Source organism: Cryptomeria japonica, chromosome 4 (assembly GCF_030272615.1).
Source record: "Cryptomeria japonica chromosome 4, Sugi_1.0, whole genome shotgun sequence".
NCBI lineage: Eukaryota > Viridiplantae > Streptophyta > Pinopsida > Cupressales > Cupressaceae > Cryptomeria > Cryptomeria japonica.
The window spans coordinates 153,104,559-153,126,453 of NC_081408.1; the positions used below are offsets into that span (position 1 = coordinate 153,104,559).

General features: G+C 34.1%; 1 pseudogene; it reads right to left on the bottom strand.

Annotated features, from left to right (window-relative positions):
- Window positions 1-1,481: 1,481 nt before the first annotated feature.
- On the bottom strand, window positions 1,482-21,248 carry LOC131041441 (probable protein phosphatase 2C 43; annotated as a pseudogene).
- Between the last annotated feature and the right edge of the window lie 647 nt (window positions 21,249-21,895).

Below are 21,895 nucleotides of genomic sequence, written 5' to 3' on the forward strand. Positions count from 1 at the left end.
CCATTAGAGTGGAATTTCAATTATAACATCACAAAACTCCTTCATAAAGAGCCTAGAGCAGTGTGACATCCCTTTACAACACTTCCCATGGAAAAATGCAGGTTCAAACAAGAAAACTTATGAGGAAAAATTTACACCATTGGAACTTCGCTTTGTTGGACAGAATGATGCACCACACCATCAAAGATCAGTGGTAGGCTGCATGCATCTGTCACTTCAAAGGTGCCTTTCAAGTGACTTACCAGAAGGTGCTCAAGGAGAGAATTGAAATACAAACAAAATGTAGAAATAACTTAAACAAAATGTAAGAACTTGAAGTTTAATGAAATACCATTACTCATGATATTGTTGCATTAATCACCAATATAGAAACTTAGTATCGATCACAAGAGGATGAATAATTCGTGTGAAAGGTTTGAATTGCATATCACTGGTCGATTCTTCTCACATAGTCTACAGTTTACCTGACAGAAGCTGCGATTCGTCTTAAACAGTTTGATTATATTTAACCACAATAATGGGCATCTCATTGTTTGGATGCATAGAGTTACAAAAATGAAGTGTATTATGTAGATAACAGTCAGAGGGTTATCGAAAGCAACAAGTGTACTATTTCAATAGCATATAACTTGTGAACATATAAGAAAATAAATCTGCATTAATCATCTATGCAGGAGAATATCCATGTCAATTATAGAGCAATCCTGGCATACCCAGCTATCAATAACAGTTATATTAAGAATGTGAAGAAAACATTAATATCGGTATCTACAATGAAAATAGTTTGATAGTCTCTTTTTCATGTTAATTGCGCGATTCCTTCATGTTTATTTCTTTTAAAAGACAGTTGTAAATCATAGAACTCCACCAAAATACTTAGGAACAGTATATTTATCGATTGATTTGAGCCATTCCGCTTTGGTGAATATATATTGGCATGAGCAATGCAAACGAAAGTAATAATTAACATAACAGGAAAGGCATCGATAAGGTGCGAAAAGACAATTGCATACCTGTCCATAAAGCTTATAAAACGCATTTTTCACAGGCACACTAAGCTCCAAAACAGAAAACAGACCACACTAGTGCTTCCATTGCTATATTCTTACTCATACACACTTTGCTTACATTTTATTTGTAGTTAATCAATTTTTCATATACTGATTACGTTTCGATGATTTGTCACAGTAGAATACTATATTTATTAATGGGGACTAATAAGTAGAACAGTTGAGAATACGAGCTCTATTGCAGTTAGAGTCCCTACCTCGTGAGAAAAAAAATAGAAGAGATTGAGGAAATTTGATTGAATTGCTGCAGTAAAGTAGCTTGACTTGTATGCCTTTTAAGACTTGAGTTCGTTTCTTGCTTTCATTCGAAATTTTTTTTTTTTAACAATATCAATCAACTTTTACATTATATAGAAGGGTTGAAAGCAAGCATACGAATCTTAAAGCAATCAAAAGATTACCTAATTCTTACACTAAATTAGCCTAACTTGTATGTATGCCTTTAAAGACTTGAACCTGCTTCATGCATTCATTCAAAATTTAAATTTTTTAAGCAATATCAATAACAGTTGCAAAATGTGGAAGGGTTGAAAGCAGGCATAAGAATCTCAAAATAATCAAATGATCACCGGACTGCCTGTGAAGACCGATAGTTATCTGAGCTTGGTTCTGTGGCATTGTTTCATGCTGTAGACGCCAAACATTGTTGAAACCCTCATTGAATTTCACAGTACTATACTGTGAAGGATATGTTGCTGCTGGTAGAAGACGAAGAGAAGTACATTTAAACTATCAAGTTTTAAAAAAGAATAGCTCCCACATGAGTATTATTAGGATTCTACTCTCAATGCTTATCTTTATCATAGTAATTTATTTTTGCATTGATATAAAGTACCACTTACACAGAGTCTATAAGGCCCATATTATTTTCGCGTATTCCACAGATATTAGCAACTCTACAGACCCATTAGAGTGCAATTTCAATTAAAACATCACAAAACTCCTTCATAAAGAATCTAGAGCAACGTCACATTTCTTCACAACACTTCCCATGGGAAAATGTACTTGGCATGTCTACCCATTGTCAACTCCTAAGAGTATAAGCAAGTTCAAACGAGAAAACTTAGTTTCAACAAGAGGCTTATGAGGAAAATTTACACCATTGGAACTTCCCTTTGCTGGACAGAATGATGCACCACACCATCAAAGAACAGTGGTAAGTTGCATTCATCTGTTAGTTCAAAGGTGCCTTTCAAGTTAGTTACCAGAAGGTGCTCAAGGAGAGAATTGAAACACAATGAAAATGTGTAAAATAGCTTAAACAAACTGTAAGAACTTGAAATTTAATGAAATACCATTGCTCATCATTTAACATTTAATGATATTGTTGCATTAATCGCCAATATAGAAACTTAGTAGTGATCACAAGAGGCTGAATACTCCATTTGAAAGGTTTGAATTGCATATCACTGGTCGATTCTTCTTACATAGTCTACAGTTTACCTGACAGAAGTTGCGATTCGTGTCAAACAAGTTGATTTATCCACAATAATGGGAATCTGATTGTTCGCGTGTATAGCATTACAAAAATGAAATGTATTATGTAGATAACAACCAGAGGGTTATCGAAAGCAACAAGTGTACTATATCAATAGCATAAATTCACTGGATCCACTATATAGATCACTTCTTCCTTCATCCTATTCTAATTAATGTTGATTTCTTGTGCAATGCAGTCACTAATGATCTAAGTTACTGGGTTCTTCTGTTTTAGCCTGGGTCCTGGTACGGGTTTGGCCTTGCGTGCGGTTTGGATTCTTCCTGGGTGCCTGAGTTCTCTGTAGGACCCACAAAGAAACCAGGCACCCAGGAAATACCAAGGGCCATATCCAAGCATAGTTTGATAAATTAAAACCTCAGTTTCATTCTCATAACTTTGTGACAGCATTTTTTATCAGAATATGCCAGCAAGCAAGCACTTAAATATCATTTCAGTTACATTTGTGAGCCCTACCTATGAACACGGGATTAGTAAAACTAAACTTTATAGCAGCATTACTAAGATTGATTTCAGTTGATTTACATTACGCATGTGTAGCAGCTGTTTGCTTATGTTTTGTGAAATCACTTTCCTTGTGTTGTTAATGATTTGGCATTTTGTCAAATGTTTGCAAAATGAAATTAAACCAGCTTCTGCACTTGACACAGCTAGTGGTAGTGGCAATTCAATTGATTGTGGTTCAAATGAAATTGAACCAAATGTTGATATTGATCTTGATGCTTCTGATGAAGAAAAACATGAATATTAAAATCGATTATAATTTGAATTTTCATTGTGTAATGACATCTCGAGACTTGAGTATTTTGAGGTGTCAAAATATTCTATTTTTTTATATTTATTGGCAATTATGTATTCACGAGTATCAATCTTCTTATAGTTATACACTGATATAGTTTATATTTTATAATTTTGATGTTTGAACATATATAATATATGTATACTTTTATATATATATATATATACTCGTACCCCACGAATCCATACCTGATTTCATATCCGTACCCAAACTGGTAACTTAGCTGATGGTAGCACAATACAAGAAGTAGGTTTTCATTCCCTACACCCATGCTCTAAGTTGTATCGGTACTCCCATAGCAAGTGATGATAATGTTGTTGCCTCCTTCAACACATGGTAAACTATAAGCACCTAATGATTTCTGCTTCCCCAACTCTGACGAGTTGTCCCCTTGCACATATTTTCACAGTTGTACTTGTTTCAATGTTATCATTTTAGAGTTTGTCTTATTAGTTCCTGCTCCGCATGGAACTATTGGCGAGGGTTCCAGTTAAAAAGTTAATAATCATATGCTTGAATAGCCAATAGCGTGGCTGAATTTGTGCTATGTGAAGGCTATGCTAAGTTTTATTTCATATTTGGCTATTCAATAGCGTGGCTGAATTTGTGCTATGTGAAGGCTATGCTAAGTTTTATTTCATATTTGGCGGCCATATGTGATCGGGTTTTAACTATTGCCTGCAGGGCTACAACGTTGGCATGCTGTAGATGGCGGAGGCAGAGGCATTGCACACCCCAATGCAAGAGAATGCATGGATACAGAGGAATGCGACAAAAACAATAGATCTCAGTTAGCATTTGGAAGAGCCAGACAAACAAGATGACAGAATGCACCGTTCACGAAGACGGGGCCACCAAAACAGGGCTTGCAAAGTTCAAATTTGGGGATTGGCAAAGTGTACAGGTTAAAATAAACAGTTGGCTAAAATCACCGTATTTGCTTGCATGCCTTGTACAGCTGGAGAGCCAGGGAAGACTGCAGGGCATGGATTTGAGTGATAGCGGTAATAAAAAAGAGGAGGGATAAAAAAAATTACATTTGCAGGATTTGCGGGCACATCAGCGGGACGTTTTGTCTTGTGAGTCCGTTTCCCCCCATCTCAATTCTGTACGTGGGCTAGGGTTTACACCAGCTTATTGTTTTTTTTTGTTTGTTATAGTTTTCTTAGCGAATCACATAGATGTAATAGGAAGCTTTCTGGTGTCTGGTTCAGAGGACAGCCGTTGTTTCAGAGGCAAATCTCATGTGCTTCTAAATACAGCTAGGGTTTGTTGTACTCTCGAGGCATCATGATGAATATTAATTAGATTGAAATTCACTTCTAAGTCTTCCTTAGTGAACATTTATTTCAACCATACTTTTCTAGTTCTTCCCCTCTCCTTATAATTGTTGTTTTGTCTTGAAAGGAATCACTGTATTCTGTCACATTCCGTTAATTATGCAGCACCCAACATGGGGAAAGAACAAATGCTTCTCAGCAAAAACACAAACCTTGTAATGTGACGAATGCAACACATAAAACCAATGAAAAATTTACCGTACCCATCAGTTCAAATCAACCATTCCTGGTTCTTCCCTTCTATATACTATATGAGGTGCTACCCCTCTGGTTACTATCCATGCTCTTTGGCTACTATTGTTGGTGCTTTTTGCTCAAATGCTGGTACCAAATCAATTGGCTTTGTCTTGCTCAAATGCTGGTACCAAATCAATTGGCATTGTCTGTACCCCCTGGTCAAAAAGTTGGAAAAACTGAATCCTTGGATCAGTACCATAACCCTGAGCCTGTAAGAGCTCTTGTTAAATATTGTAATTCTGTGAAATTATTTCTCTTCTAATGCCATAGATATATTAGAATCTAAAAACAGAGTATTTCCATTACAAAGAGACTATAGTAGGGTTTTGTGTATCATAATCAAATATGCATCTTCTAAAATAAGTTATTTTACAAATAAAGACACAAGAACTACCTCATAACATTTCCAGATAATTCATGTTCAGAGCCAACTCTAATTGTCTATGTTACTGGATATTTCATTTTTTCCTCCAAGTACATTAGAGATCACAACATGAGCAACTATAACTAGAGATCACAACATGAGCAACTATAATTGTCTATGTTACTGGATATTTCATTTTTTCCTCCAAGTAGATTAGAGATCACACTTTGCAGATGGAAAGGAAGGAATCATGGGAAAATAATACAGAGAGATCCAGAAGGCATTGATATCTTTTTTGATTCCATAATATTCCGAGAGTAGTCAAACAGTCTGCCATTTTAATTTACTATAGAGAGAATCCAAAAGGAAAATTAAGGATAGAGCAAAACTAAAAAATCAAATGCATAATAAGGATCAAATATCGGCAATATATAAATCCTTTTTGATGGAAAGAGGAAAACTTCAAATTAGAACAGAATACAGCATAAACAGAAACAATCAAGTCACTCTGATCTATGAAAACTGTGCAAAATGGAACAGAACTTAATTGTGTTTGCAACCATGCTTTCATGAAAATTGGCACTACTTATGGTCATAAGAAATTTCAGATGTTTTTACTTTCAATGATGAAAATTGTTTGTATCATAGAAATGCAATATGTTAGAGATCTAACATCTAAACCGGCCAGAAAACATTTCTGCCCTTAATGGTATGATATATATGTGCAAATGTGACATTTTTGACATTTTTATTGTCTCGCGAAGCATACCAACACTAGGATTAGCAGAACACAAAAGACACCTTATAATTTTTTGTGAAATAATGTCGGACAATTCCAGCTTCTCGAATGGTTCTTATTGGTTATTTCAAAAACTGTCACTGGATAACATAACACACAAAATATCTTGTTTGTTAATAAAGCACATACTATTTTAATTATGATATGTTCGTCCATTTTTGAATTGAGGGTTCAAATTTAAAATACCAACTAATAATCATTCAAGGGTTACAGATTATTGCTTATAAAAGGTATTTATGCAGTTAATTGTACACCAACATGTAGTAACTACAATGAAGTTTTCTTCAAGTCACAGAAAAAGAAGTATATCATATCTTTTTATGTCAGAGGAATAAAGGTCCTTTTATAGAAGGATAAAGTTCCTCATTCAGGATAACATTTTATGGCATAGTGCTAAAGTTTTGTGTTTTCAACATTTATCCTATGATTGATAGGCAGATAAGTAGTTGATGAAGTATCCATAAAATGAAGCTGTCAATTTCCATTTTTAATTCCTCTTCCATACATACATATATATATATATATATATATATATATCCCTTTCTTCTATTTCTTTGTATGAGAATTTCAAATGTCTATCTGAGTTATCTTCTCAGTTTCATTGCTTTGTTTATGTCTCCACCTCATGCTCTTTTACTTATGCCTGAAATTTGATATGGTGCACTTTTAATTATTACAATTATATGCTAATTTATCTTTTTTATATTTGGAGTTGTAACATCAACTTGCCAGGCAGTTGGAGTGAGAATCTAGTGTAACTGTTCCCCTGGCATGTGCTTTATGATCAATCTTCCTATGATGATACAGTTTTGTGCCAATGGGACAGTTGTTATAATAAGATATATGGTAAAATTTTAGAGTGGTACTCTTGAAGGATCAATAGATTTTTCGACTTGGTTTCTTGGTCTCCATCTTACACTTTAATGTTTAACGGTTGTCCTAAGATGCTGATAATGAAATTACTAGATTTTGTAGTAATGTTAGCAGTTGTTTGATAGTCATTATAGAGTCTAGGATATTGTAAGGACTAGATGGGAGCATGCGTCGATGCTGGTGTTTACCATCTAATAGAATTTGCCTTGTAAATAAGAGCTCAAAGCTAGATAATACATATATATTTTTTCAAACCATTTGCACATGATTTAAAACAACAAATAAAAGAAATGACGATTTTGTGGGCATGGGCTGTGAGGTTGCTTCTGATTCTTTCATGACACATCTATTGGCACATATGATGAGAATGGAAAGTTATGCAAACCTCGCAATTGTTCAAAATTTCCAACACAACCAGCCGAATAATTTCACATTGTTTCCATTGTAAGGTACATGCACATCATTTTTTATTTTAACCCATATGTAGATGACTTGATCATCTCTCACGAATAGCATGGGTGACTGGTATAATGAATTTTATTCATCACTGTGGAAAAAGGTGCTTTCTCCTCTGAAAGCAGAATTCATAGGTTGCAGCATAAATTTCATATTGGGATTGATAGAATTCCATTCTGGCTTTGAGATCTGGGAATTTCTATGATGAGTGGTTTGTACTTTAGTAGATTACTTCACAGTATGTCAGAGTTTGAAAGAATTTTTGGGTTCAGCTGCTTCAAATTAATATGTAATAGATATATGGCAAAGGATTCAACACATTTATTTGGGACTTTTGCTTAATTTATTTTGATTGTGCTCACGTACACAATGTTATGAATGTATTGTTTATTTTGGAATTTGTATGTTCAAGTTGAATCAATAGTTGATCTTGCTCCAGCAACGTTTCCTTTTAAATTTGGCCCTAAACCTAATACTTATTGTGTCTTGCAGTTAAATATATTTTTATCTGAATAATTATTTTATTTGCTTGTGACTTTATGATCTCTACGCCCTTCCTCTCTAGTTTAGCTCTACTTTTCATAGCAGGGATGGTAGGGTATGCCACAACCAACTTTGCAGCACTGGGCAGGAACTACGCTGCCCTGCAGCCCGTGTTGTCTATTACTTTGTTTTCTTGTTCTTTTTGCTGTGTTTATTTTGTTTGCTTTGACTGTAGGGTCCTCTTTATCTCTAGTAAATTCCTATTATACGGGTTGTAAATTCCATTCCCTTTGAAATATTCTGGGTCACTTGTCGACATTAATATGATTTCTTTCTTTCTTTCATTCATTCTTTATTTCTTCTCCTCTTTCTTTATTTCCATTTCTTTCTCTCCAAGATCCTGTACACAACCCGAACCCACACTCTCAGATGGTATACTGAAAGTAGGATGAAAGCTACTATTCCCAGCACCCAATGTAAAATTTATTATCAAAGCCACATTACTAGAGTTTTTCCTTTTAGCAAGGGGATCTTTGCCCTCAGAGCATGGGAAAGTTTCTGTTTTAGTCCCTTTGTAAACTAATTTGATGCCACATAGGATTATTCCAAAAAAACTTATAACATTTCCAATCATGATTAGGTGGAATAAACTGAAGACAGATAGCTTAATGGATGGATGTATGGATGATGGATGGGCAAAGGGATCGATAACTGGATGGATTGATAGATATATAGACTAGTAGATGGAGGAATAAAAAGGAAGAAAAAACATAAATGGACAGAGAGAGAGATCCAACTAATATAACTAAACAAACATTGACACAAAAATAGATACATATACAAACAAATAAACAGACAGATGAATAGATAGACAGACCTATAGATGTACAAATAAGCTGACAAATAACTATATAGATGGACAAATAGACAGACAGATACAGACAAACATGCAGACAAGTTAAAATACAGATATATCGATAAATAGAAAGACAAACAGATAAATAAGCAAACAAAAAGATAATTGAACAGATAGATAGATCAATGAATAATTAGATAGAGTGGCATACAAGACAAACAAGATACAAGATACATAGACATACAAGATGATCATGATATAGATAGACATACAAGACAGAGAGACAAGCAAATTGAGAGATAGGCAAGCATACAAATAGATAGATAGGTAAACAGGCAAACAAGATAGCTAGATAGGTAGATAAATAGAAAGACAAACAAATAGACACATAATCAAGAAACATGATAGATAGATACACAATACAAACACAATTTATAAATAGACAAATAGAGAGATGGAGAGCAGACAAAGACAAAATCAGTTTATAACTTTATATATATATATAGAGAGAGAGAGAGAGCAACGAATCTTACATCCTGTAAGGTGCATATGTACCAGTGATCCACAAAGTTTCGAGACAATGGGATGGGGGACCCGGGAATGGGTTTCAAGAACGGTGGGACAAAGGGCCTAAGTTTGGGGATGGTGGGAGGATGGCGGTAGGGGGATGACGCAAATACATATAGTACTTGAAAAATTAGTTATAAAAAGATGTGTAAGGAATAAATATAAGAACTATAAATGAAACAAGCAGATATTTTCAACCAAGGGATATGTAATACGTAAATTTTTATGATCATGATTCATCATTGGCCTATTACTTGCTTAGATTTATAGTTTCATGGGGGTTTGGGGGCAACACCAAAATGAGGTTGAGGGTAGCACCCCTTGTCAGAGTCAAGGGCTGAGAGAGAGAGATGTAGAGAGATATGTCTAGATCTAGGGGGAGAGAGAAGAGAGTGATATAGAGAGAGGTAGAGAGAGGGGATAGAGGAAGAGTATTAGGGAGAGAGATAGGAGATAAAGAGAGTAAGATAGAGAGTGAGAGAATGCTAATAGGAGCTTGCTGATTACTGAAATTTGACTGTCTAAAAATTTATAAATCTTCTAAAACCTAAAATATGCATTATAACTCCTAGAGATCTAAAACCACTCTCAAATATACTGCCAATATATACATGAAATATAACTTAAAATATTTTCTTTCTTATACTTAAATGTTACATTTCATGTATATATTTTGATGAAGAGAATGAGACTGACTTGAAGACAAGGATTCCATTTTTACCATTTTTTTTTTAAATTGCTTTTTGTCACATCCCAGGACAGGAGACTTCCAGCCGTCCCCAGGAGGCTTAAGGGACGCCTAGGCATCCCTGATGTCTCCGGATGTCCTGGTACGAGTGGAGGGATGGCGGGAAGATGCCCCATCCCCATCCCTGCATCCCTATGGCTCACAAATATGTACCAATTTCAACTAGCGGCAGGGCATATGGCAAACAATAATCCACATCATCAAAAAAGTCCAATATACTATATACTTATTATGCTTAATAATTAATAATTATTATTGCTGGGTAATCAAGATTTAAGATGTGTAGTCATAAGCTTTTGTGTTTTAACAAGCCAACAAATAGTTCTATTCTAATTGTTGAAATCAGTAGTCAGAAATTAACAGATAAAATTATATCTTTAAAGCTTAAACATTTTCCAGTTGTAATTAAATTTGACAACTTAATTCCAAACCTTTGAACTTTATTATTCTCCAAGAAAAGGAGGCAGTGGTGTTCATTTTGTCTGTATTCTTCTTTTGATTTTTTTTTGCTGTTAATAGTGTATTATATGTTTCTACAGTTTTTAAAGAATATCAGTTTATTTGCTTTTAAAATGGGATACTCAAAAGCAAATCTGCAGGTACCAAGGAGGTGTCAAGAAAAGTCACTAAGGCATCAGAAAGCATCTCTTAATATCCTTGTAACCATCTCCAATACTAAATATATGAGCATACCATCCCAACTCATAAAAGGTTTCTCTTGACAAGAAAGCTCCTAATATCAAAGAGGTCTCAAGATTCTTCCTTCTTCCTTTGCACATGTTCCTTAAAAGCTTTTCATTCCACAATGTTTTTTCACTTATCTATAATATTAATCATGTGGAATATCCATAATTTTAGGATTCCTTCAATCAGAACCATTTATGAAATTTTATTTTGGGTAGGAGTATCTTCAGGCACATGTTTATTGCTAAATTGTGTTACACTGATATTTCGGTCATTCATAGACATCACTCTAATTTTTTGTCCATTTTATTCTTTCTCATTACTACAACTGACCTTTGTTTATGCATGCTCACATCTCTACCCTGAATCCTATTGATGTATTTTAGCCATACCTGGACATTAATATAACTTCAAGTCTTCAACTTCAGCTAATCTTTTGTTCAAAAGACTGTTAATGTTGTTTAACGGTAACCTAACACCTATGGGGTTTCATAGAAGAATCTAGATCTTTCAAGAAAAAAAAATTTCACATTCAATTTTCTCTAGTCTCCTCTTCCTTCCTTAGCAAAAAACCAATCAAAGGGATAGCTTTTCCCTCCATAAAACACTTACGACTTTTTTCTGCTACTCTTTAAAGATATTGTGTAACGCATTATATTTTCCCGGGTATGCTGTATGAAGTATGATACGAATGAAATTAACAAACAATATTATTTGGTCGATGAACTTTCATTCAGTGTCCATTTCTTTTCCTTTCCCTCCTTTTTAAAGACGACTATTCTAGTGCCCAGAAACCCAGAATGAAAATTTCCAACGCCCCATCCTTCTTCATCGGATCAGATGCTACATGACTTGGGGTAAGGTTAGGATTGCCTCATAGTTCACAAGTGTACATTGGAAAACAATTTGGAGGATATCCCGATTCTCATTCCCACCGTAATCACTCTTATAAGTTGAATAACTCCATAAGCCGAAAAGTTCTATTAGACAATAGGGTCAAAATCAGTGTACCATGTGGATCCAACCCTCTCCCATTTGGGGCCATCTTAAATATTACAGGTGTTTCAAGTATGCAGGGACATCTCCTATGTGTTACCCTTTTTTTGAAATTGTCCTCGCTTCCAAAGGACGTTTCAATATTTTCTTGGCATTTCTGGGAGATTTGAAGATTTAGGAGGTAGACGGCATCTCAGAGACATTTAAAACAAATAAGTTATTTTGTAAAAATAGAAAATGAAACAAAAAATAAAGACATATTCAAACATTTATTTCATGATCACTGATATGACAATCAGATATTCATTTCTACAATTTCACATTCATTTTTCACTTCTACACAAAAAAAATTATTCCAATTTTTTCCAAAGGTCGATGTTAAATGTTCAATGTTCGATGTTCAATGTCATTGATGCTATTGTTATTTGAATTTCAGCTAATTATAACATTTAATGATTTTTTAAAAAAACTATTATTAAATTTAAACAATAAATGTATAAATTTTCCTTCCATTTTTTTGGCTTTAGAAAAAAGCAGTGTATATAGTATATACTAAAGAGAAAAGGTGAGTAAATTACATAAACTCCCTGACAGCAAAGAACCAAATCAGTTAGGAATTTCACGAGAATACAACCAAAAGAACAAGATAACACAGCCCACATTCTAAGTTTGGAAAAAAAATTATACATTCTGAACACATGTATCCATGTCTTGGGCTAAAAAATAAAAACAACATTCTACGAAGAAAATTGATAACTATACAAGCATCAGAAAAAAAAAATACTAAAAAAATAACTAAAAGTGGAGTTCAAAGGGAATAACTGAATAAGCAAAGGGTATTACCGCTCGTGGATAATTATAAACTATCTCAAAAGCTTGCTGATTAGTAAGATGCTCCCAAAGACCATCTGATGCAAAGATCAAAAATTTGTCTTGAGAATTTAGTGTTAAGTGTAAATAGAAGGATCTGCTGTTAAGACAGGCCTATGAAGTGGTTCTGAAAGCTGAAATCTTGTGTAAACAGGGCCCAGGTTGAACTCTGGCTTCTTCAGATACACATCCCCTATAGACCTTGAAACCTGCAAAGCATGTATTAGGCTACTTGCTCAAGTACATGAAACTATCAAAAGAAGAAAGAAATTCCAAACAAAATCTATTTGTAGAGATGTTTTCTTGAACAGTCATACAGCTGTAATTAAAACTTTTTCAAAGATACGATAGGTTAATCTCAACTGATATACCTTTGACAGGGAATTAGGAAAGGATCAATAAATATGCCACCAATTGAGTAAGTTCAAATCCATTCACCAAACTAGAATAAAGAGAAACGCCTCACAAGTGGGTCATCCTTCTCCCCACTATCCACAACAATATAACATCATAACAAAGTGCTTGGGTAAAGAACAGCTAACCACCAATAAGTTGCTGTTTATTTTTATTGTCCTCATTCTAGTCTCCATATGCTCTCAACTTGCCCACATGAGAGACTTGGCGATCAGAAAGAGATAGAAGTTGAATTGATTATCAAATTTGATGGATTTGAGCTAAATATCCTACCACGGACATTACATAAGTTTCTCCTAATCTTCAAGTGTATTCTAATACACCTAAAAGTACATGGATACTCGTATCTATCTATAGATGTTTTCTAAGGCTTAGGTATTAGTGAGTCCTTTCCCACCTCACTTCACATGCCAAAACATGTAGTCAATCACGACATTTCTATAGAATTTTAAAAACACCAACATTGTGTGTCTAACCTAGACCACTACTGCAAGAAAAAAATATTGCCAAAAAACTTAGTGCCTCACTACTTTCACCACTTTGTAATGACTAGTTGCAGTCAACGATGTTGACATTTCAAAGTGCTCAAATTCAATTACATTGAATGATACTATGTTTCTATTCATTATTGTTCAACATGTCTGACATACTGCAAATTTATAGGACTTGCATCTCTTATATTATAAGAAAGCTCCTATAACCACTCCTTTACATAGACATTCACATGATATATAGTTCCTACCAAAACCATAACTGGGTACTAACAAACTAAACAAAATAATAAATGACTTTATTATGTATTCTAAAGACACACTAACAAACCTAAAGACACAAGACTGATGTAACATTCCTAACACCCTCCCTTATTGCATTATTCTCCAAATAGGAATAGGTGGACTAACATCACTTAATGAACACATTCAATAATTCCTTAAAAACACAAGGTATCACAAGAAATGAATAGGGTCATACACATCTACTGATGGTAAACAATAGTGGCCTTGCTCTACTTCTTCAATAGGATTAACCTTACTAGACTTTATTCAAAGATAGGGACAAACACATCTACCCATTGAACCAAGGATAAGGATAAACACTTCCATCCAAGGTCATACAACAAATTGGGATAGGGACAACCACATCCATCCATCATTAGTTATGAACAGGGACATACAGTTTTGTTCATATCGCTTAATGATTGGAGAAAAACACATCCAATCACAACATAAAAAAATTAAGAACTATGTCCTCATTGTGGCATGTGCAAACATCATTATTGTTCACTACCAATCTAATCACATACAATATAAGATAGTTACCACTTCCACCTTGAAACCAATCTTAGCTTTATTCATTTTGGTCCAAATAGTTTTGCCACTAATAAAATTTCGCAGCCTCATCACTAGTCACTGACAAGAAGATGCTATTTGTCCTCCAATATCTTGTGCCTCTACCCTCCAATTGTTTGCTATTTAGCAAATTTGGCTGATTCTAAATTTTAGAATCCCATCCCAACAAGATAGATGTCATGTACAAGCAATAGTGTCTAGTTATAATTGAGGCAGTCTTTATTTTTATATTTTTCAACACTTTTGAATTTTACCAGTCATACCTTTGATGATACAACTTGACTTTGACTTCCTTTGACAACATACAATATTTTTATTAGATGTTTACACTGTGACACAAAATATCTCTATAAGAAATAATACGACATTTTTAGACACTAAACTGACAATAATTAGATAATAAATTATAATAACTTATCACTACACTATCAAACCATTAAAACTTAACTTCAATCTAAAAACTATCATTAGAAACTCTTCAATATTGTCAACAACCAATGTAACCAATCATGGCAAAACTTCCTTGTCAAGATTGGCATCTAAGAACATCTTGTGTAAGATGCATGCAATGTCATCATGATTCATAACATTTGTAAATCATTACAAAGCTCCAAACGTTTACATCTATTCCTCTATTCCTCCAATGGGCATGAATTATTCATAATGTGTACAATCTTTCTCTTCAAACTCTTCTAACATTTGGATGGGATGGAACTCACTGGAACGATTACCTACCTTCCAAAATAACCTTCTTTGTTCCCCCACCAGTAGTACTTGGGTTGTAAATCACAACACTGCAATCTCTATGAAAAGGTGTCAAGATTCACTTTCCATGAACTTAAACAAAATCTTCTTCTATAAGGTAAGCCAACTCCTAATTTGATAATCCCCATTCAGAACTGCATAATGAGGATTGAAGAGTACGAATGCCATACATGTTAAGATGGTCATATACCTTCCGCTGATAATGGCAAAGATGTTGAGTTGCTAGTTCATTCACAAGAAAGGGCTTTCGAAGAGTAGTATAAGCTTCAGCTTTTTCAAGAGGATAGCCAATGGAATAGACAGCAATCAAGAAATCTCAAACTGGTCACTTCTCCACTCAAGATCCTGGAGAATAGCCTTCTCTCCAAATATAATAATCTCAAATTCACCAAATGCCCACAGCCAATCCAAGAATTGATTCAAAAGCGCAAATAGAACCTATAAAGCAAGAAATAGAACAAGAATGTGAAAATTCACCTTCTTTTCCCATATGAACAATCCGATTGTGATTTTGAAGCCAAGATTGTCAATGTCCTTCCCCATCTTGTCAATTCTACTGACTCATCTAGCAACGAAATTAGAGAAGGAACAATCACAGCCAAAAACAAGACAAAAGTGCAAAAGAGAAACAAATTCCTTCATCTGCATGCCATTGATAGCCACTATACTCAAGTTGGTTATCACCAGATATTCTGCCAACTCTAATACCATGTTGGTTTTTCAGAGTGCTTAGATTCAATTATGCTAAATAATACTATGTTTCTACTCATTATTGTTCAACAAACCATAATGCAAATTTATAGGACTTACATCTCCTATATTATAGGATACCTCCTATGACCAGTCCTTTACATTGACATTCACAAGATAAATAATTCATAACAAACCTAAAGACATGGGAATGATATAATATTCCTAACAGTTAAGAAAAGCAGCCCTGGAAAGAGTTCTTATACCACTTGTTATGATCTTACTTACAAAGAATGATCCAACAAAAACATGTGAAAAGGATAGGATGCTCAATGAACACAAAGAATAGCTGCAAATATGCTTATATACATGAATCAAAAACAAAGAACTGTAGGCCTATTCAAAGGGACCTCTCATATAAGGAGTGTACTCTATTGACAATCCAGCCATATATAGATGACAAATAACATAAGATGGATTTCCTAGTTCTCATCTATAGAGGTAAGAAAATATCGTCAGTTTCTAAGTTGCATGTAAGTTTTTGTCTTTTTAGCTTATGGATCCTAGAGCCAAACTCATTACAAACTCAATAAGTTAATCATTGAATTGGACTCAACAAAAAGGTCAGCACATATCCAATAGTTCTAGTAAAGCATAATATATAAATATTTTACAAAAAAAATGATAAATTGAAATACTTGGCCAAGAATTGTGAAAGTCAGACAAATTTGGCCAAAGTTGCCAAGTCTAGCAATACAAGCCAAGAGGCCTCTATTACAATCTTACCTATAAAATATAGGATTTTCAATGAGCACAGTAGATAGTTGCAAATATGCTTACATTCATGAATCAATTACAAAGTATATGTACCACTTCAAGAGGCCTCTCTCCATTAAAACACCATTATATATGCTTCAAAAAAATGGCTTACAATGTACAACCCATGTTGGATTAAAATCCACACTTCATAAAAACTTGTTACACTATTACAGCTTGATATGATTCATGTTGGATAAATAACAGAATGCAATATTATCTAGATAACTAAACTATGATTACTATAATGCTGATAATAATAAGAAGGTTAGGACATATAAGTCCTAAAAGCCTCATTTTGACCCGCTTGAACTCAAAACCACAAGATAAACAGATCAAAACACTAGAGCAATAAAAAGACAAAGGAAGGTCTCTATAATCCCAGAGCCATACTTCTGGAAAAAGAAATGTCCATAAGTACATAAAAGCAGCTCTAAACTGGAATGGAATAACAGAGATTCTCGGTTAGGAAAGCGCATGAGAACATCCTACCTTGTTAACTAAAGCCTTTCTTTGAAAAACTACGATTATTAGAATGCTTGTAATAATAAGAAGATTAGGACAGGGGTCCTAACAGCCTTATTTTGGCCCACTTTAACTCAAAACCCTTGTTAACTAAAGCCTTTCTTTGAAAAACTATGATTATTAGAATGCTTGTAATAATAGGAAGATTAGGACAAGGGTCCTAAGAACCTTATTTTGGCCCACTTGAACTCAAAACCAGGAAACAACGGGATCAAAACACCAAAGCAAGAAAAAGACAAAGGAAGGTCTCCATATGTCCAGAGCCATTCTTCTGAAAAATAAGCTCCAAACTGGAATGGAAAAACAAAAAAGTCTGTTAGGAAAGCACGTAGGAATATCTTACCTTGTTGAATGAAGCCTTTGTTTGAAGATTACCTAGATTGACACTTCATACCCACTCCTCCTATCTCAAAGTTCCTCACACCTTGTGTTTCTTCACATGCTGTTGGCAAATGAGCCAATAAGTCTACAAGGGATGGCTATTAGCAAATCCTCTCTCATAATGAAGCAATGCTATCAACATCCCATCATTAAATTATATAAAAGAGTGGAAATAATAAGTCTTGATGAATTTTAATCTTAGATTCTTAAGCCAAGCAACCCCTCTCAAGGATAAACTATGTTGTCGACTACCTTTCCTTTACACTTTTCCCACTTAAATTTTCCATAAGATATAGCTAGGTAGATGATCAAGAGTATCCTGTTGACCTGTGACTACTAGCACTGGAACTCATCTTTTGGGTATGAAAGCAGTTTCTCCTCTGTGTTATTGTCTGAAGTTTTCAGCCAATCGAATATCCTATTCTCTTCTCCTTTTACACAGGATAATGTGACTTTAGGGATAAAGCCTGCAGTCAAGAGGAATCTCTATACTATCGTGGCAAGCTTTCCATGCCCTTTATTTCTCACTGCATTGGTAAGGGTCATTGAATCTCAAACAAATACTTTAGAAATTTCCAAACCCTTAAGCAATGCTAGAGCCTCCAATTGATTATTGTTGCCTTTACCTATATGAATGTATAAAAATTAGTTGCCCTTGGGAACCTCTAAAAATTCCTGCTGCTTCACCCGGTTTGCCCTTTGCAGCAACCTCAAAACTCAACGTAATACAGCCTATGGAGGATCTTATCCATACAATCTTAGCCTTGTGTTGCCAATTGCAATTGATAGCTTCATCAAGGGAAAAATTTACGGCCCTTAGCCTTCAATTGATTATTAATGCCTTTACCTCTATGAATGTATAAAAATTAGTTGCCCTTGGTAACCTCTAAAAATTCCTACTGCTTCACCTGGTTTGCCCTTGGCAGCAACCTCAAAACTCAACGTAATACAGCCTAAGGAGGATCTTATCCATTCAATCTTAGTCTAGTGTTGCCAATTCCCATTAATAGCTTCATCAAGGGAAAACTTTAGGTCCCTTAATGACATATAGGATGGGGTTTAGGACATTACATTGTGATAAGTTCAACCCCTACATCAAGGCAGCTCCGTGACCAGTACAAGGCATTTGTGTTGTGAAACTTACCATTTCTGACAATAACTTTAGTTTTTGGCACATTACAACCCACTAGGCAAGGAAACCCCTTAACTGACACAACCATGACCTCTAAATAGGATTTTTCATGGCTCTTCCCCACCGATCAAAAATATAATTGAAAAAGCCAATTTATTCAACATTGCTACACTCATCATCAAAAGTCAAATCAAAGTAGGCTAATTCCAGTAATCATGCAAATTTAAATGTTATTGTTTATGATTTGTAGTTATTTATCATTTTGATCACAAAAAGTTTATTTATTCTATAAACATCAATTACAAACCCTTTTCTCTTTACTGCTGTTGTTTCAAAGTTGGCATTATCACTGGCAACAATTTGCAGACAATCAGACCTTAAGCATTTAAAACAGCTAAAAACTAAAAGTTAAGTAGATAATTTAAATATTGAAAGAAAAAAGATAATGTTAGGCAAATCAATTCTGTGAAATATAACAATGTAAAATGAATAGAAAAGCATTAAGATTTTAGGACAAAATAAAGAGATACAGAGGAGCATAGTATAGTCTAACTGCAGTCGATAGAATTCCAAAAATAAGACAAGAAAATGACAGAAGTGAACACCATTCAATGAAATTGGAATATACATTCAATATCAAAGGAATATTACGCAAGCACCAACTTGCACCCTTTAACAGAGGATAAAATAAGCCCTCAGCTTCTTGATGAAGCCTCAGGAACCCCTGTCGCTCATGATGCAACCTGTCAGTTCTTGTGAACCTCTCAATTTGCTGTTTAATTTAGTATATCATGTTTAAGATAGCTGTTATCTACAAGTTTTAGGTGTGTTAAAAAAGTGCTTTATACAAAATAAGCCACAGAAGCTGTGTGCTTATAACTTTATGCGTAAAGTTGACCTTCTCCACAATATTTTGTAGTAGTATAATTCAGATTTCATTAAAAAAGGACTGACTACATTCTATTAGTACAAACGCAAAACTGTTGAAAGCCTGATTGATTAACAATATTACCTAGTTGCATGAATAACTTTTCTTCATAGTTCCTATAATTCAGAAGTCACAATAAAACTTAGTTGTGAACTGCATAGATAACTGTTTACCATTGATACATTGATTTCCTCAATACAAAAAGTGTCATACGAAGATCCTCTGTTTTTACATTTATATTCCTAGTAATTTTCCCTCAAGATTATAGTATCTTGTACATTAACTGAACAGTATTTCTGAAAAAAAAATTAATGCCTAAAGGAAAAAAATAATCTTAGTTGTATACTACATAGATAACTGTTTAAACTTTACCATTGATTTATTGATTCCCTAACACAAAAACTATCATATTAAGATCTCCAAGTTTTAAAATTTATATTCCTAGAATCCTAGTGATCTGCCCTCAAGAATATAGTGCTTGTACATGAAATGAACAGTATTTCCCAATATAAATTCAGTACTTAAAGAAAACAAAATAATAATTTAAAAAATAAAGGTAAGTGTAATGAGCAAACTAAGACTTATTCAATCTAGAGAAATGGCAACATGAAAGTCCATCATTCAGAAAATTCTATATTATGCTGCCCAAAATGTATAAAGCAAGATGCAACAACATGTAAGTCCAACAAGTTCAGATATTGATAAAGACCTGAATAATGCCTTTGACACGCCACACACCATGCTTATTAACAACAATTCGGGAATCATCAGGGTGAAGAGCTTTCAACTCCTCTCTGACCTCCTCAACACTGGCATTATGGTCCCTGGTAAGCTGCTCAGCTGTTTTCTTCTTATTAGACCTTCCCAAACTTCCCATAACAGCCCGAGAATCCCCAACATTGGCAACAAACAGCTTTTCACCCCATATAACTCCAACCAAGCAGCATGATCCAACTGCGGCAATCAATGGTTTTGTTTTCCATGATCTAGTCACATGTGCAAGAAATCCTTCTTCAGTTGCATTAAACGACCTCCTAAGAACCTCATCTGACATGCGCCCGTCCTCCCGTGCAAACCCTATAAGATCAATGAAAAGAAATTAGTAACACAACTACACTAAGACTTGAAATCACAATGTAAACTTGAAATTTTGAGTTCAATTTTTAAAATGATAGAACACAACAGATGTAAATGTAAATAAGAATGTTAAAATGCTTTGAATTGAAAATAGAATGCACGAGTAATAGTAAGTCATTAAAAACCTTATAGCAATTACTTATTCCTTTAGTTAATAATATTTATGTCCGTCCAGAGTATAAGTGCAACATTAGCTATAAATGAGCTCTAATTAATAAAATAGCATGCTTTTGTGGGTGGAAGTGGCTTTATGCACAGATTTATGGAGACCAGAGCTTGGACAAGCGCAGCAGCTGTGATATGCTTTGAGAGTTTCTTGGCCTAATTTTGCATCCATAATTCCTTAGGAAAGATCTCTTGTCATCTCTGGTATAAAACTGCAGCTCTGATTCTTATTCTTACTTCCCCTTCTGTTTGCAATTAGATATTTCATATCAATTCTAATTGAAAAGCATTTCCTTTAGAAAACTACTGAATAATTAAATTTGCAATTGTTTTTTTAATATTCCACTTTATAGTTGAGTGAGTGATGTTGTTATTTTGGTATTAAATCTGTTTACTGCTTCCATCTATGCTTGTGTAAATTCAGCTTGTGGAAGTGTACGCTACTCTTATCTCTCATTGAAGCAAAAGTAATTATTGGTTCATATTTACATGCTTTTCATATTTTAACCAAAATAGTGTTTCATTATTAAGTGCTTTATTTCATTTTGCTTTTTATTTTAATAGGGCTTAATTTTATATGGTTTTTCATGTTGGTGAGGTGTCATTACCTGTAATTGACTTGTAGAAGTAAATGTTATAACGAGTTTCGATATGAACTTTTTACTCTTCGTTTTTCAGCATAAATATATCTTAACAATTCTATTTTCTTTATTGTAAATAAATACATTTCATTATGTGCATTTATGTATAAATATATATGTAGTCTTTTGTGATGGTCATTATTTGCAATTAATCAACCATCCAACAAAGTTCAGTTTACTTTGATATGTATTGTTCAATATTTTAGTTGGTTTAAGCTGCTTCCACATATATATTTTTGGATTTAATTTTATATAGTTGAACGTATTTTATTTGATTAATGTCTTTTAAATTATTTTTTCCTATTTTTTTAG